We start from the raw sequence: 17,847 nt of genomic DNA, 5'->3' as shown, positions 1-17,847 counted from the left end.
TACAAGAAAGGACCACCAACACAAACATAGCAGTAGTTGAGCAATCAGTTTTAAACCCTTATACAACTGGTCTATTCTGCACTCTATTAAAATCCCATTACGCCAGCCTTTTCTTTTCTCTATCTACATTGCTCCTATTTTTTTACAAGTTCTAGTGCTTTGATATATCGCATTTCAGTCCCCCACTCCTGCACCAACTTTGTGGCTAATCTTTCCTTTGCTTTAATTTTCTTTCGCCTTATATACTTATTGCAGCAAATTTCACTATATTGGGAGATCTTAATTACTACTGCAAAACCCTCAGGTTGCTAACTCTGTTGCTATCACTGTCTTGCTTCAACTGTTATGACTTAATCTTAAGAATCAGCTAACCACACATTGCAGGCCGAACTGTGGATTCAATTTTCTCAAATCTCAAAACCTTGCTGGTTAAGCTACCACTTCCTTTGGCTTGGTCAGATCATTTTGCAGTAGACGTCTCCTCCTCCATTCCATACCCGATCCTCAATGTAAAATGTACCTGGCACTCCTCTGATATCACCATTTATAGGACTGTTCATGATGACTATTTCTCTATATGCATAGTAAATGGTTCACAACCTGTTAGAGAATTGTTTTTCATTGTAAACACTTTTCTAAAGCATATCTCTTGCGACAATGTTATTCCATTCGTGCAAGAGCCTTTAGCTTTTTTCATTGATAAAATATTCTAAATTCATATTCTAGTATTCTGACTCACCTTAATACAAAAAACCTGCAAGTCCATAACAATTTCTCCATTTGACTCCAAAACTGACCCCCTCACTTGACAATTTCTCAGTTCCCTCATCTGATGGTGTCAACACTGCAATAACTTGCACTAAATTGAGTTCTCCACTTGATCCCGGATAACCTTGTCTTAGCTACTGTGCCTAATCTAATAGCACCGACTCTATCTGAGCTATGGAAACTGTTGTTTAACTCAGGAATTATTCCCACTCATTGGAAACACTCTGTAAGTATTTCGTGCCTAAAAAAACCTTTGGCTGATCCTACAATACATTCTTAGTACTAACCTTCCTTTTCAAATATTCTGACAAAAGAAGGCAGCTTTTTATCTATATTGAAAGCAGCAATTTGTTGCCTGATACATAATCTGGCTTTCCTTCTCCTTTCTGTACTGTAACCCCTCAGACCACCTTGGTGGATGACATGAAACTCTTTCTGGACAAAGGGGGCTCTGTTGTTCTTGTCTTATTAGACTTAGGGTCTGCTTTTGATACTCTCTAATACCATTTTGATTAAAAGCCTATGTGAATGAGTTATCTGTTCCAATGCACGGAAATTGATCAATTCCTTTCTCAGTAAAAGATCTCAATCTGTTCATCTTCCCCACGTCAACCACAACCAAAAGCAGGGCACTGGGGGGTTGTTCAATGCTATTTGCTTAGTCCAATCCATTTTATTATGTACCTCACGCCTCTGAAATCTGTCATTAAATCTTTTGATTTTAACCTAATCTCTTACGGTGATGACACACACATCCTCATCTCCTTTCCTCACAACACCCCAATTACTCAAGCAGGCTTTCCTTCATGCATGACTACAGTATCTTTTTGGATGCACAAGAACCATCTGAAAATTAATATTGATAAAAGAAAATATTCTTTAGCATGGTCCTCAGACGAAGCCCACAGGACCTTGGCATGCCTCTGATTCATCTAATTGTTAGATATATTGGTTTTCTTTTTGATTAAGATCTGTTCTGTTTTCTGAGGGTCAAGTGAATCAAACTGATGGTTTCTGATTCTTAATTCTGAAAATCTGTCCATTTATCCCATTCTCCTCTCATAAATCCATGGTTTAGGTATACATCTCCGCTAGATTCTCTTTACTTGGCATGCCCTTCTTGTCCACTGGCTTTAAATAATCCAACACACTGCTATCAGGCTGATCATAGGCATTATCCCATGCCAACCAGTGTCATGTTTTTAACACAGCCTCCAATTGCTACCCATCAAGAAATGAGTCATCTTTAAGTCTCTTAGCATCACTGAAGAAGCTTTTCAAAAGAGGTTAAGGTAGCCATTAAAACTCTGAAAGCCAGCAAAGCCTCTGGCCCAGATGGATATACAGGATACTTTTACAATAAATTGGTTCCTTGTTGATGCCTCACATGACTAACATCTACAACTCGTTCCCAATAACTAAAGCAGTTACTCCAACAATGAACAAATCCATAAATACTTTAATACGCAAGTAGGATTAAGACTTGGGATAATGCACTTCTTACCCTTTTGTATTATTAAACATAGATTCTGGCAATCCACCTAGAGACCTTCTGACCTTGACCACCGTCTGTGTTTAATACACACCAACCATTCTGGCTTCATTAAAAACCACCAGATGTATGATAACCTAAGGAGAGTCGTCCACCTGGTTGAAAAAGCGAAGAAAATAGCTATACCAGCTTGATTAGCTACATTAGATGCCAAGAAAGCTTTTGACCGGGTGGACTGTGTTTTCTGACTAAGGTTCTCGAAATAGCCAGTTTTGGCCACAACGTTTTGACAATGGCTCTGCATGATATCAATTCCCCTCTACAAATATTTTAGTTAATGGTAACATCTCCCCTATAACTCAACTCAAAAGGGGCACTAGACAGGGTTGCCCCCGTCACCATTACTATTTGCCATAAGCACTGATGCCTCAGTAGGCCACTTTAAAGAAAAGAATGAAGTAAGCAGCCCTGATTTGGGAGTGGAGCAACATAAAATCATGATATTTGCAAAAAATGATTTATTACCTTTGAGAGAACCAGAAACCTCCCTCCTGGAGCTCATGTCCCATTTAGTTAGGTTCCAACCGATATCAGGCTATAAAATCAATACAACTAAGTCAGAATTACTGAATTTGACTCTGGCATTGCAGAGGTAACTGCCCAAGAGTAAGTTACTTCAAGTGGGCAGCGAAACGTTATCACATACTTAGGGGTTAAGTTAATGCCAAACATTTCTGATCTTGATAAGATCAACTTCCTATCTCTCATGACAGATTTCAGGTTGACCTTCAGCAGTAGGGGGCACAACCTGTTGTATGGTTGGGATGTATACTGATTCTTTAAATAAGCGCTCTGCCAAGCCTTCTATACTTGTTCTGGTCCCGGCCAATATTCCTTCCAGCAAATGTCTTTTACACCTTAAAAAGCTTCTTTTTAAGTGTATTTGGAAGGGGGAAGAGCAAGATATTTTGTAGACCAAAGGAAAAGAGAGGCCTGGCCCTCTCTTACCTCCACATCGGCGTCTCAACTATGGGTCCGAGCAAACTGGAGTGTGGGGACGTTCGAGGAGACATGGGTCCATATGGATAGGGGTCTGGAGGGGCCCATACTTTTGGGATTTGGTATGGAAGCTTAGGAGTGATAGACCACACAACATTTACTTGAGCCCCCCAACAATTACCACCTTGACAACCTGGGATGGAAGCAACAGAAAGAGTATGACCACACATCCCTCCTCTGACACTCCATTTCACTTCGACCCAGCCTTTACGCCCACGTTTAGACTTGGCCCTTTGATGCATGACACAGGGGTGGTTGCTTAATGGTTAGAGACATGTATGACAAGGGCACCATTAATTCCTTTATCAACTGTAAACAGAAGTTTAAATTAGACAACACAGAGAGACTGCACTAAGCGCAACTATGGCACTGGGTGACTCACCCAAACATAAAAGAGACAGCTACATAGGAATTAGCTCCAGTAAAACAATTGTCAAACTAACCACTGGCAAAAGAGGGTTTATATCGACATTGTAACAACTGCTTCTCGCTGCCGCACTACCAACCATCAATACACGCAATCTTGCAGAACGACAAGGTCACATGTCTGGGGCAAAGAGGTACACGACAAGTTACTTTACGACTGGCACATGCATCCAGCCAAGCTGCATAGACATTACGCCACAGCGGTGGGCAACTGCCTCCCTATTTAATGGTCCTGCCCAAATATACAACTGCATTAGAAAAATGTGTTGAATAGAATTGGAACTATTTTGGGATAGCTTTTTCCTGAGCACTTATACTTTATACACTTTGGGGTGAGGGACCTCAAGATCTATGAGACCAGTCAAAATGGGACAAATTACTCACCTGGAACTGTTTAGGAGCAAAGATAACAGCAACTATATCTTCTTTCAAAAAGAGGGACGCCTCAGACATTATGCAGTGGCACTCTTGCCTCTAGAACTTTATGACAATGGAGAGGCTACCTACAACATAATTGACAATACCACTGACTTACCTGACTCTGTTGAACTATCTCATGGAAGCCCCCTTCAAGAATGAGGCATAAGGCACTAAACTTGTTTTGAAAACTTTACCCATAGGGATGACAACGAGAGAGACTAAGAAAAAAGGGGTGAAAATCCTAGCCATGCCTGAAAAACTGGGGAGACAGGCCAGCTAAAAAGAACACCCTAGCCAGACCAAAGCCACAAGACGAGGAGGGCACAGTGAGATACTTTCATCCTGTCCCCTAAACCAAATCCCTGCGACAAAATTAAGCAAGTTGTCCAGAAATGTACAACCCACGAAGAAGAAGCCTCAAGCTCCTCTGCTTCTGGGGCCCACATCTGGTGCAGAATAAGCAGGACAAACAGAAAGAGCAAAAGGCCACTGGACAGGTGTTCTGCTTTACTTCTGACTGAGCCAAGATATACTCACTGAAAGGAGTAGAAAAGATTCTCTGGAATGCACTTCCTAATCTGAAGAAGACATTTATTATAGCTTTTTGTAAGGTTCATGTAGGAAGGTTTGAATAGTAAAAAGTGTACTTTCAAAATGTGCAACAACAACGTAAGACCATGTATAAAGATTCTTCAATCTATAAACAGCAAATATATACATGCAAGGATACAAACACATATTGATACATAGATATATATTCATAGGCAATGCAAAGCAAATAATCAATAAAGATAAATCACTGTAGGGCCTATCAGATGCTTCAACTTTCTCATGCCAGCAAGAAGATGACCCCAACTGCGAGAAAGAGCTCCTCACCCTCACGGGACAAATGTCAGGCATTTGACGTCCAATCCTGACCGAGGTCTCGGAATTCATCGCTACTGAGCAGGGCTACCTTTTTATATCTTAAACAACCATGGAAAGGGCCTTCTAGAAGAACCCCTCCTCTCAGACTGAAATACTCAAAAATGCTGGCTAGTTTAGGTAAACTTTGAAAGGAATGCGTTGGGAGCTGGCTACCTTCCCAAGCCACCCCTCCCAAAGTCAAGCCGTTCCCTTGCCTATGATAAACACCAGCTTGGTACGGTCTTATCATACTGACTGCTTACCTCCTACATATTATGTCCCAGTCCTAGCTCTTCGGTGAGAAAGAAAACATGCAGAAGTCGAAAACACGTGGCACAACATGTTTGCACGGAAAAAATACTTTAACATGGCGGTGAAGCTAAGATGAACACAAAATGGAGTCTAGGCTGAATACAAAATGGAGTCTATAACCAGTGACCACTAAAGTGACAATAGGCAGCTAAGCCAGGTGCAAAGCGGAGTGACATAACATCAGTGGTCAACACTACATTCCATCCTTTGACCACTGTGTCATGTAGCCTACAGGTTTAAAATCACCTTTTTGCAGTCTGAACATTGCAAGCAAATTAGGAATACATTGTACACAACAACATAATGATATAATAAGAACTAATGCTACACAAATTCCACCAAAAACTTTGCGTAATTGTCCAAAATCAGGTAACCATTGAAATAACCAGTCCCACCATCCCTGATCTATATCCTGCTTTACCCCTTTCACTAATGTATATAGGGTATCAATGTCGGCCTGGATAGATTTAGAGTGGTCAGAAAGATTAAAACAACACATGCCTTCAAATTCATTGCAACCATGGTTATGTTTTAGCAAAAGATAATCTATAGCAGCTCTGTTTTGTAATGCAGCTTTCCGGGTACCACGCACATCTAGTAAAAATTCAGATAAAGCAATAGAAGTATGGTTAATATTTTTAACTATTAAACACGCTAGCTTATTGGCTAATCTATTGTTGTATACAGTTAAACCAGGCAAGCCTACAATAGAAAGACTTAAGCTTAGATACTCTGATTGGGATAATAGTTGAATATCTGAATCACAATTTTCATCTAGTTGCATAACATCTCTGGGATAGCGAGGATGTATTGAGTTAGATGGAAAAATCATGAGTCCCAGGCATGTAAAAGTACATGGCCCGCCCGTTATGTTAGCTGGAATGTAAGTGAAAGTCAGGTTTGCACACAAAAACAGCCAGCCAACTGGCATCTTGACATGTTTGATGTGACTGGCGGCAGTCACTCGATGACAACAAACCATATGATTCAACATATTTTTGCAATGTCTGTCTGTTCGGCTAAAGCACAAAACTCTGTGTTCCACAGTAAGTTTTGAGAGGTTGATGTTTTCTTTCCTAAGTGCAATTGGATGCATTTTCCAATATCACAAGAATTGCAGGACATGTAGTAACACACGTCACCGGTAGTAATGTTGTAGGTGATTAAATGAGTGAGATTGTCCCACTTTTCATTGGTTGTTTCCTGACAGCCCCTGCAATACTCATAGGGACTGCAGTGGGTTTCAACATCATGTTCTTGCACATTTTTATCACAGTTAGTAGCATTGAAGATTTCTAACAAGATGCTTGTTAGCGTTGGTATGGCGATCAGACATGTTTGCTTCGCATTGCGCCCATACAGAAGTCAGATCTGTTGAGCACGGTTTGCGCCAAATGAATCCAAATGTTGTCATTCAGATACAGTAAAGGTGTTGCACGACATGGTCGATCAATCAAGTTGAAATTGGGGGTGTTGGGTCCCTCCCGACCCCACACGCACACACCCAAAAGGAGACCACACGGAACACTCACGACAAAAACAAGCTGTAGTATGATCTGTAAAAGAAACAAGTTTGATCCTTCTCGCAAATAACATTTATCAGCTGGAATATGTTCCCATTTTTCCTTTACTGGTTTCATGATCAACAGAACATTGTTGTGGCCCTTTGCTATAATTTCTGCAGGTTCTAGAGGGCCATTTGGGGATTCAACCCAGACTTTAGCACCAGGGTTTTTATCAGTAGAACCGAAGCCTCCATCCCCACGTACAGTAAGAAGGGCTGTGGCGGTCCCCTTCCTTACCAATCCCCCATACCCTAGAATTATAACAAGTTGGGCAATTATGTCTTCAATTTGAATGAATAAGTCAACTTCTCCACTATTTAACAGAATAACTTTGATTTCTCCTTGGTAATCTGCATCAATCACTCCCCCTAAAACCTGAATACCTTTAAGGGCCAACCCAGATCTCAGAGCAATCAATCCAAAATGCTCTGGGGGAATCTGTACTCTAACACCTGTTTCACACAGTCCTATGTCTCGGGGTTTCAGTCTGTAAGCTTGTAAAGCATGCAAGTCAAGACATGCAGATTCGGGTGTAGCTCTGCAAGGAGCTAAGGCTCCAGGTTTTATTTCCCAGTATGTGATCATATTGGTGGCCACATGTGGTTGTAACATTCGCATCAAAGGTGTTTCAGCATTTGTTAATGGTCTATTGTTCAGAATCTGGAGGGCTTCATTTAAATCCTCTCTTCTGTTTTTCAAAGTTCCATCAGATAATTTTCGCAATTGAGCTTTCAGTAAACCATTCATTCTCTTAATCAGTCCTGATGCCTGTGGATAATAAGAAATATGATAGATCCACTCAATATTGTGCTGAGAACAGTAGTCCTGCACCAATTTGCCTTTGAAGTGTGACCCATTGCCACTCTGGATCTGGAATGGTACTCCATAGTATAACATTAACAAGTCCAGAGTTTTGATAGTATTGTGCTGAGTGGCACGTTTTCAAGGGACAGCAATCAAGTATCCAGAATAAGTGTCCACTACGGTGCAGACGCATTGACACCCACGACTATTCGGTAGTGGTCCAATGTAATCAATTTGCCATATCTGTCCCGGTAACTTTCCTCTCCCCAACTGACCTTTAACGGTTTGAGGGACAGATCTCTGTTGTGTGTGCTGGCACATTGCAAAATTACAGTTTTTATCAAGTCTGGGGGAATGTGCATCCCTCTAATCTGTGCCCACCTGTAAGTGGCTTTTTCTCCCAGGTGTCCACATTTTTGGTGCGCCCATTTAGCCATCCCCACCAAGTCAGAATCCGGTATTGCCACTTCTGTCTCTAAAATGTTCGCTTTATCGTCTGCAAGGGAATTGAACCATCGTTCTAATGAGTCAATGGGACAATGAGTATCCACATGATAAACTGTGACCTTAGTTTGTTCTAACATTTCCCAAATTTCCTGCCACAACTCTTTGCCCCACACCTCCTTTGTGTGAATGAACCAGTTATGTGCATGCCAAGTGGGAAGCCAGGTGTCTAACCCATTGGCAGTAGATCAAGAATCAGTGTAAATATGACAAGTTCCAGGCAGCTCTTGCTTTAGAGCCTGATACACAGCATACGATTCTGCATATTGGCTACTTTTTCCTTCTCCTGTGGTGGTCAGCAACCTTTTGGTAACTGGATTGCATGACACTGCTTTCCAATGCCTTTTGGTACCCACATATTTGGATGAACCCTCCGTAAACCATGCATGTTTCCCATCCTCAGGGGACAAGGATTCAAATGGCGTACCCCATCTTACTGGTGACTCTTTTACCTGTGGTACCTCCTGCACCCTTTCCTCATCCTGTTTAGGGGCTTGTGACACCTGTTCATGTAGGGCTGCAGTGCCTGCCGGGCCTACTCGAGCCCTGTTTTGTATGTACCATTTCCAGCGTATGATGCTTGCCTCTTGTGCATGTCCTGTATGGTGAAATTTAGGTGAACTCATCACCCACTGCATAATTGGGATTTCAGGTCTTAGAATTACATTATGACCTAATGGTATTTGCTCAGTATCCACTGGAGCCCAATAACAGGCCAAAAGCTGTTTTTCAAAATGAGTATAGCGCTCCCCTGAGTCAAATAGTTTTCTGGTCCAAAACCCCAGGGGCTCCCTCGTCCTTCCCTGTTTTTGCCACATACACCAATTTGCATATTGTCCCTGAATAGTTACATGTAACTCAATGTCTCCCTCCTGCACTGGCCACAAGTCTAAGGCCTGTTGAATTGCTTCCTTTGTCAAATCAAAAGCATTCTGCTGCTCTTCACCCCATTCAAACTCATATTTCTTTCTTCTCATTTTGTACAGAGGTGCCAAAATCTGATTCAAATGAGGAATGTGCTGTCTCCAAAAACCAAACAACCCAATGAATTTCTGTGTCTCCTGCTTAGTGCAGGGTATGGCAAACTCAAAAATGTTTTGCTTTGCTTGTGGTAACACCTCTCTGTGTCCCATATTCCACTGAATGCCTAGAAACTTCACATTTTGAGATGGTCCTTGTATCTTATCTGTGTTAATCATCCATCCCTTACTCTGCAAGAGTTCCACTACTCTCTCCAACTGAATCTGCACTTGTTCTTCTGTCTCTCCCTGAATCATCACATCATCAATGTAATGGGTCAGTTGCACACCCGGAATGACAGATACTTCATCCAGCCGGTGACAAATAGTGGGACTATATAAGTACCCCATGGGTAAAGATAACATCTTAAATTGCCTACCACCATGGGAGAATTAAAATTGCTCTTGGTATTCTGACGCCAATGGTATTGAGAAAAACACATTGGCAATATTGATAGTGGCGTACCATGTCCCTGTATGTTTCTGTATCTGTTAAATCGAAGTGATGGTGTCTGGGACCACGGCTGTCAAAGGAGGTGTATATTTATTCAGCTTGCGGTATTCAATTGTCATTCTGTACCGCCCGTCAGGTTTGCGCACAGGCCATAGAGGATTGTTCCATTTAGTAGTAGTTGGAGCTATTACACCAGCCTCAAGCATGTCTTTATGGTTTCACTTATTTCATCATGCCCTACAGGAATGCATTACTGTTTCAAGTGAATTACCTTAGTTGCCAAGGGCACCTTCACTGGGGGAATTTTTAAACGACCCACTTTCATGGCAGCCACTGAAATGTATCTTTTTATTCCAAACTGATAGCAACCATCATCCAAATACAAAGTCATTCCTTTCAAAATGTCAATTCCAAATATGTATTCTTAAAGAGGCACAATCAGCACAGTATATTCTCTTTTTGCTGTACTCCCTATTTTCATTTGTACTGTGGTTTGTACAGTGGGGGTCTGCCTTCCCCACAAGCCTGTAATGGTGTAATGCGATCCGTTAAAATTCTTAGGGTTCCCATAAATCAAAGAGGCCTTCTCTCCGGTGTCAACTGAGGCTCAAACGTTTTGCACATTCTTGTGTTTTCATTGTATTTCTAAATCAACATGTGGCCTCTTATCCCGACGAGCCCAATGTTGTACAGGAGCTTGGCCAGTTTCCTAGTCTGATTTAAACCTGTCAACTTTTGCCCAAGTGAGATCTGGATATATGCTTTCATATTTGTGAGCAGGCTCGCCCCCGTCTCTGTTCTCAGAAGTTAACCAGTCACTGTCCAGGTTTTCCTCTCTCTTTCATGAGGAAATATTTTTCTCCCTTTCCTTTCCTTCCCTAGATATGTGTGACTGACTCTGCATTTCACGCTTGTTGTCTTGCTTGCTTATCTTTCTGCTGCCTTCCTTTCGATCTAAGCCCCTTTTACAGTACATTTCCCACAAGCTTTTGGTATCTATCCCATCAATCTTTTCTTTTTTTAAAGCATCTTTTAGAAGCGCTGTGGCCATGTCTTTTCTGGACACTCGGTTGTTATCTGTGTGACCCTCATACCTTGAAGATCTCTCAGGTTTATCCCATTTTCCTAATTCACCTAACCCTCTGACTGCATCTAGTACATCGTTCAAAGCCTGCCCTGTCTGGTTGATTAATAAAGTCGCAGTTACTTGCGTATAGGCAGGAGGAGCGAGGCAAATTATTTTGTTTCTTATTTGCACAGTAAGCTGTCCATCTAACAATTGGTGTGTAGTGCCCAGGAAAATAGCAGATTTCATTGCCTCTTCCTTAATTCTTTGCATTGCATCACATAATGTACATCAGGGTTTCTCATTGGGAGGCCCCTCTGCATCAGTGGGGTACTTCAAATTACATCCCTCAACAACCAGTTGTAACAAAGTAGTCAATTGGTTTCCTTGAAAACCCCTGAACTGTTCCTGTATCTGGATCAGAACTTAGAGTATTGAACTTGCGATAGTCCCCAATATCTAACATAACACCGGAAGCACCAGTTTCAAACAGCCTCACAACCCAAGCAAGTAGGGACTCCCCTGTTCTCTGTTTAAAATGATCCATAATGTCATTTACTTCTTGCTGAGTGTAATCTTCTAAAGCATGTAATGCAACTCCTGCTGGATCTTGTGGTGAGTGTTGCAGTTTTCGTCTAAAAATAGGTTGCACACACACCACATTGTGTTCATGTAGGTCCCCCTGTTCCCCACCTTTTTCACTCTCCTCTAACACTACAACAGGTCTGCAGCTATCTTCAAGGAGAACTTTACAATGATTAAAACAACTACCTCACTAATACATTTCAAAAACATACCTCACCACTCTTAAATCTCTCCCCACACAACTTTGTCAAACTTTCCAAACCAAACAACCCCAGCATGCACCCACGCCCATCAAACATCCTTCCAACCATTGTTCTTCCCCCAGGCCCAAACATTGCCCCCTAAGTGTACATTCCTCTAATATTCCTCTGATATTCTGTACTTGTGTCAACACCTACATTTCTGCTGCCTGTTCCAACAGCATTAAGAAACTACCCCCACATCTGAAGATGTTATCCAACAAAGCAACCAAAAATACTTAAAACAATGAATGACAACCCGCACCAGGTGAAAACATCACAAGGGGAGATATCAACCCACCCCTGAAAATATTTGGGAGGGAGGGAAGGCCAGCAAAAAGCACATTCTTACAGGACCACAGCAAACAGATTAGGAGGCCACAGTGATCTCATGTTGTTCCTGTCACCTAAACCGTATCCATGGGTCAAAACTATGCAATCCCAGTCCGTCCAGTCCCTTGGTGGCTATGACAATGGGAGCTTGGGGGATCCAGAAACGTGGTATCCCCCAGGCATTTCAGGCAAGTAGTGCTGCCCGGGAATCGGCAGAGGGTCATTGGTGTTCTTGTGATGGGACAGGGGTTAAGAGTATGGTTTTAGGTGGGTAGAGGTTGTGGGACAACCTCTTTGGCCGTTGACACAATTAGGGCAGGTCAGTGAGTCAGTGTGTCCAGTCACAGTAAGCCAGAGTTTGGGTAATATACTGTGGGGCAGAGCAGGCTATTATTTAGACAGAGTGATTTGTTTGGTAACGATCTCCACTAATAGGGTGGTGGAAGCACTCAAAGTCCTGTAGGTCGAAGGAAGAGAGGACTTAATACGAGCAGGGGTCCCTAAGCAGGATTGGGTTAGTCCCCGGAGACCTAAAGGGGCTGCTCGGACCACCCCCATGTTATTTCTGACCTTTCGACTCATGTACCTGTGGTGTGAGGACATGTTGTCTAGCATGGCAGAGCGAACAAAATGTGCCGGCGCAGGCAAAGCTCATTTCAAGAGTGCATTTATGGCGGGGGCAAGGTTTGGTATTTTCAACGCCTCATGCGAGGGCGGTGACAGGGCTGAAGCAGCAGGGGGCATCCAGTTTGTCAACAGCTGATGACTCACTGAACACTTCAGAGAAAAGGAACTTGAGTGCACCCAAGATGATGGTGCTCATTAATAAAGTTGAACAATTGGAGGTTGCCCATCAGCATGTGACTCCTTCCAGGATAAGTGGTTTTGTTTTTATGGGGCAGGAGCAGGTATATACATAAACAAAGTGGCTAAGTGTACAACTGAAAAATCTAAAACATACTGTAAATGTCAAGGAATTTGAAATTGGAGGCTACAAATTTAATTGGTATCCTCAGATTTATTCGTGGGACCAGTGCAGGTGCATCAAACAGCGTATAGTATGGATGACGTGTGGCTTCAATTGAATTTAGAAAAGCTCCAACCTTCCTATTTAAATTAAAATGTTTTTTATTCACATTTGTTTGCAAAGTAAATAAAATGTGTTATCATTTGTGTATGTGTTTGGTGGAATCCTTTTTCAGAATTTTCTGTGTATTTTTTTGTGGTTCAAATCATCAATAATGCTTGGGCCTGGGTCTATAGATTACAATAATTATTACGTGGGGGTCCCTGGCATCCAGAAATGATTCAGTGGGGGAGGGGGGGCATGGATTACAATAATGATTCTGTGTGGGGTCCCCAGGTTCCAGTAATGATACAGTGGGGGTCCACAGAAGTCAAAAGGTTGGGAACCATTAGTCTAGAGTGAGAGTGACCTACCTGATGCCAGATCAAGATTGCATTATAGGATATTTTGATGACTGCGGAACTGGACATTTTGATGACTTGCCTATTACTAGCACGGGTAGTGGATTCAATGCAAGATATGAGTGATTTGATGTTGGACTATGAGGATGAGTGTGCTTAATTGGAGAAATGTGAAATTGTCAACGATTGGGGGTTGGATGAGATTGTTGAGAAGGGTTCCATTGTCACAGTCGGGTGGGTGATAACGGAGGGTGTTTTTTTGGGAAGTCTTCGGCGCCTATCAGACTCTAGGAAGACAAATCTGTATGGTGTAGATCAGGTATGGCTACAGAGGAGCCTTGTCATCATTTGAAATCAGGTAAGGATTCTAGGATGTCTGGGGACAACATTAAGAAAGTATTGGGTGGGTGAAATTTTTTGAGGATGGTGTCTATAGGCTTTGGGTGCAGTCCAAAAAATAAAACCTTGTTAGTAACTGAGACAAGAGGTAAGAAGTCTGGGGATTTGTCAGAGAGCAAAGTACAGGTGAGATGCAGAAATTGCATACAACGTCCGAGAGTCTGGCAATGGCTACGCAAGATGGTAAGAAGTCCTCTTGGGGCAATGGGGTAAAAGTTGTTAGGGGGATAGTATTATGAATAAAACATTCCTCTACATGTATGCCCCTAAGTGCTCATCTAATGCAGACAACTAAGGAAAAGGAAAAGATTTGGACACAGGGAGATTCAGGCCATGGAGGGTTCAAAGGAAGAAGAAAGGGCGCTGGCAAGAAGACCTAAGGTGCCCACCGGTATTGAAAATTGGACTTCGACTTTTTGAAGTACGCTAGTGTTTACTTCTAAAGCCATCCAGAGCAATGTGACGTATTAATCAAATATATGGATGTAGTACAGAGAGCCCAAATGAATTACGGGGTGGTTTGCATGGCTTTGCTACAAAGTAAAATTTGGTGCTCTTCTGGCTGCTAACCCGGACAAAGAGGGGGATGTTGATAATGAATTATGGATACAGTGCATGACACTGGCACGGCCAGGTCCATTAGTGCATACCACAAGTGGTTTACTGGTACCTTATAAGCCCTTTCGAGCCTATCTCACCCCACTGGGGGTGGGAGGAACCGGTAGAGATAATTTTCCTCAAATAGGAGCATGTTACTCCTTAAACCGAGGCTCATGCACAAGAGCACAATGTAAGTTCAGACATGATTGTGACAACTGTGGGGTGGGAGGAACCGGTAGAGATAATTTTCCTCAAATAGGAGCATGTTACTCCTTAAACCGAGGCTCATGCACAAGAGCACAATGTAAGTTCAGACATGATTGTGACAACTGTGGGGGAAGACATCAATTTTATAGTGCTTTGGCAAGCTCCCATATGTGTGCAAGGGTGACAAGTGTGAGAACAAGTGCAGCAAGCTTTTGAAGGAAAAGGGGCTTACACCAGATAAATATGATTTTTTTTAATAATAGTTGAGTTGGTACCCAAAGCAGGTAGAAGCAAAATCTCTTTTCTCTGGCTTTAAGGAAGGCTTTAGGTTATGTTATCAAAGACCAAGGGTGCAAAGATGGGCTAAGAATTTAAAGTCAGCTGATCTTCACACAAGGTGGTTAAGAAACAATTGGAGAAAGAGGTGTTGGAAGGAAGAATTGTAAGCCCATTTTATGAATGGCCAAAGAAGAATCGCACGATCTCCCCCTTTGGGTGTAGTTCCTAATAAACAACTAGGTGAGTTTTGGCTGATACATCATCTTTCTAGGCCATCAGGTGAGTCCATTAAAAATGTAATTGCCCGCAAAGATTCAGAGGTGAAATATGCCTCTGTGGATGATGCTATTCTTTTGGTAGCGGATTGTGGTCAAGGTGTGTAGTTGGCTAAGTCAGACATCAAGTCAGCTGTTTGCGTTTTGCAGGTTCATCCTGAGGATTTCTTCATTCAGGGCTTGCAGTTTGCTGGAGCCACTTATGTAGATAGGATGTTGCCAATGGTTTACCCAGTTTCTTGTTCCCTTTTTGAATTGTTTAGTTCCTTTTTGCAATGGTACTTCCAATTTTGAACTGGTTTACAGGAAGTTACACACTATCTGGATGATTTTCTATTTGTTGTACGAGCTAATTCAGGGGACTGTGGCAGGGCTTTGGAAGCTGTTTGCTTTGTGATGGAGGACATTGGTGTGCCACTAGCTTCTGACAAGACTGAGGGCCCTGTGACCAGTTTAACTTTTTCAGGAATTATATGTGATTCTTTTACCATAAAAGTGTGTTTAACAAGTGACAAAGTCCAGGTTACGTTACAGTTCTTATAGGAGGCTTCTGTATCTAAAACAATGGAGTTGAGGAAGGTTCAGTCCCTTCTTGGCCATTTGAATTTCACCTGTAGAGTAGTGCGAGCAGGACGGGGGTGTTTACCGATGACTTGGGTTTTCTGAGGCTGGTGCTACTTTGCTGCACAACAGGGTCTGTTTAAGAGCAACCATTCATACACAGCTATTCATACAGACATGCAAATGTGGGATATATTTCTAAAAGAATTCAATGGTGTCACTGTCTTTGCAGGATGAATAGCTATGGCAAGTTTAGATTTTTTTATGTTGCGGTTACCCTCAGTTTTGGGCTTTTTTTGGGATTGACACTGGGTGGCAGAACAATGACCGGCCGACTGGTTGGTTGCCAAGAGAAGCATTGCCTTTTGTATTTTTTTCCTTTTGTGGGGGCAATGGTTTTGTGGTAATGTCTTTTGGCAAACAGATCGGTCACTATTAATGGTTACAATCGAACTGTAGAGGCTTTGGTTAACACACAGAAGGTGAAGGATGAGAGAGTTTTGAGGTCCAAGAGAATGCACTGGGCGAAGAGGACAGAAGAGCGAATGGTGATGTCAGTGGGTGCATGATGAGTAGGACAGCTTTGGGTGCGAAGGTGTCACATAGGCTCTCATTATTCTAATGAGACTACTGGACTTTGAGCGCCAGAATCGCCTGCGGTGTGGGAGACTAAGTCTAACCCACTGCGGGTGACACCTGTCACTCCAATCCGGGTTCTGCTCCGGCTAACTAGCAGTGCCTCATCTCTACCCAAGGATAGGGTTAACTGAGCAGCCGAGCGCATGACATACTTGGCTTCTCAGGGAAGTCGTGGTCACTCAGGTCTCATCCGTTTCTCTCATTTACATTCAGTCTCATATTTAAATGACAAACAAAAGCAGTATATGTTTCAATAATGAGTTTAATAAAATGACTGCATCTTAGATAGCAAAGCGTGAGCTGCAATAACCAGGATGACACAACATGACAGTATTAAAATTGTGACGAGAAAAGTGAAGCATAAAAACAACGCTATCATATTGTCACTCTAATCAATGGACTAGCTCCTACCTAGGCTATGATAGAGCACAGCCTGTTAAGCTCTAATTCTGCCCTTCAGGTACCCCCGGGAAGACATCAACCCCCATACCTGAGCAAAGGCCTGCGGTCTGTGTTAGTATCTGTAGCGAAGCATTCAGCAATCAGCATACAGTCGTGGTCCCCTGGCTGGAATCTCCCTCTAACGTGTAAAAGACAAGGAAGTGTTTTTATAATAACACAGCTGATGTTCTAAGAAAATGTCCCTACGTAAGGATGTGTGTGTTGGAGACTAAACTTCTACCACGTTCACCGGCAATGTACTGTGCTGTAGCCTTGGAAGAAGCACAGAGTGATCAAGAATGTCTTGTTTGAGAACAGAGTGCTGACCTAGGCAAAAACAGTTAGATAAACGGAAAATAAAACAAGACCGTAAAAATGGTTATCGTAACAATAACAAGACGAAGCTGAATAAAATATATCTAGGTTAAAGTGCACAGCAGCCTAGTGTGTTAAAATAACGTGCATGGAGCTATAACTAAAATGGCTACACAACAAAGGGGTAGCAGGATATATTGAGGGGAAAAGAATAGTTTACAAAGAGTGGGTGGGGTTAGGAGGCTATATTTTTATTAGTGAGGCTTATTTAGCTTTGTAGGGCTCTTTGCCTATTGATGTTATGATGAATTTACAGACCTGTTCTATTGAAGCGGCCTTTGAACCCTGATATAAGGGTGGAGTGTTTTATTGGTGCGCCCTCTTGCCTGAAGGAAATATGGTTCATAACCAGGGGTGGTGTGAGGATTGAAGGACATAAGACTGGGGCCTCAGTTGGCCTCTCGGGCATTTTGGGCAAGAGGAGCTGTCTGGGACATGACGGAGGGTCATTGGTGGCCTTGGGATGGGGCGAAACTAGAGTAGGGTTTTAAATGGGTACAAGTTGTGGGACGGCCTCTCTGGCTGTCGTCACAACCAGGGGCAGGTCAGTGAGTCAGTTTGTCCTCTCCCTCCCAGATTATTGGCTTTTTACTTCATCATTTGGCTGGTTTAACAGGGCAGGTCTCATTTTGTTTAATAGCCGCTGGCAGGCAGGTCTGCTTCACATGAGGCGGTGTCAACAGGACATTTT

Source organism: Pleurodeles waltl, chromosome 7 (assembly GCF_031143425.1).
Source record: "Pleurodeles waltl isolate 20211129_DDA chromosome 7, aPleWal1.hap1.20221129, whole genome shotgun sequence".
Classification (NCBI taxonomy): domain Eukaryota; kingdom Metazoa; phylum Chordata; class Amphibia; order Caudata; family Salamandridae; genus Pleurodeles; species Pleurodeles waltl.
The sequence above is the reverse complement of the archived record's forward strand: the minus strand, read 5'-3'. Positions refer to the sequence as shown.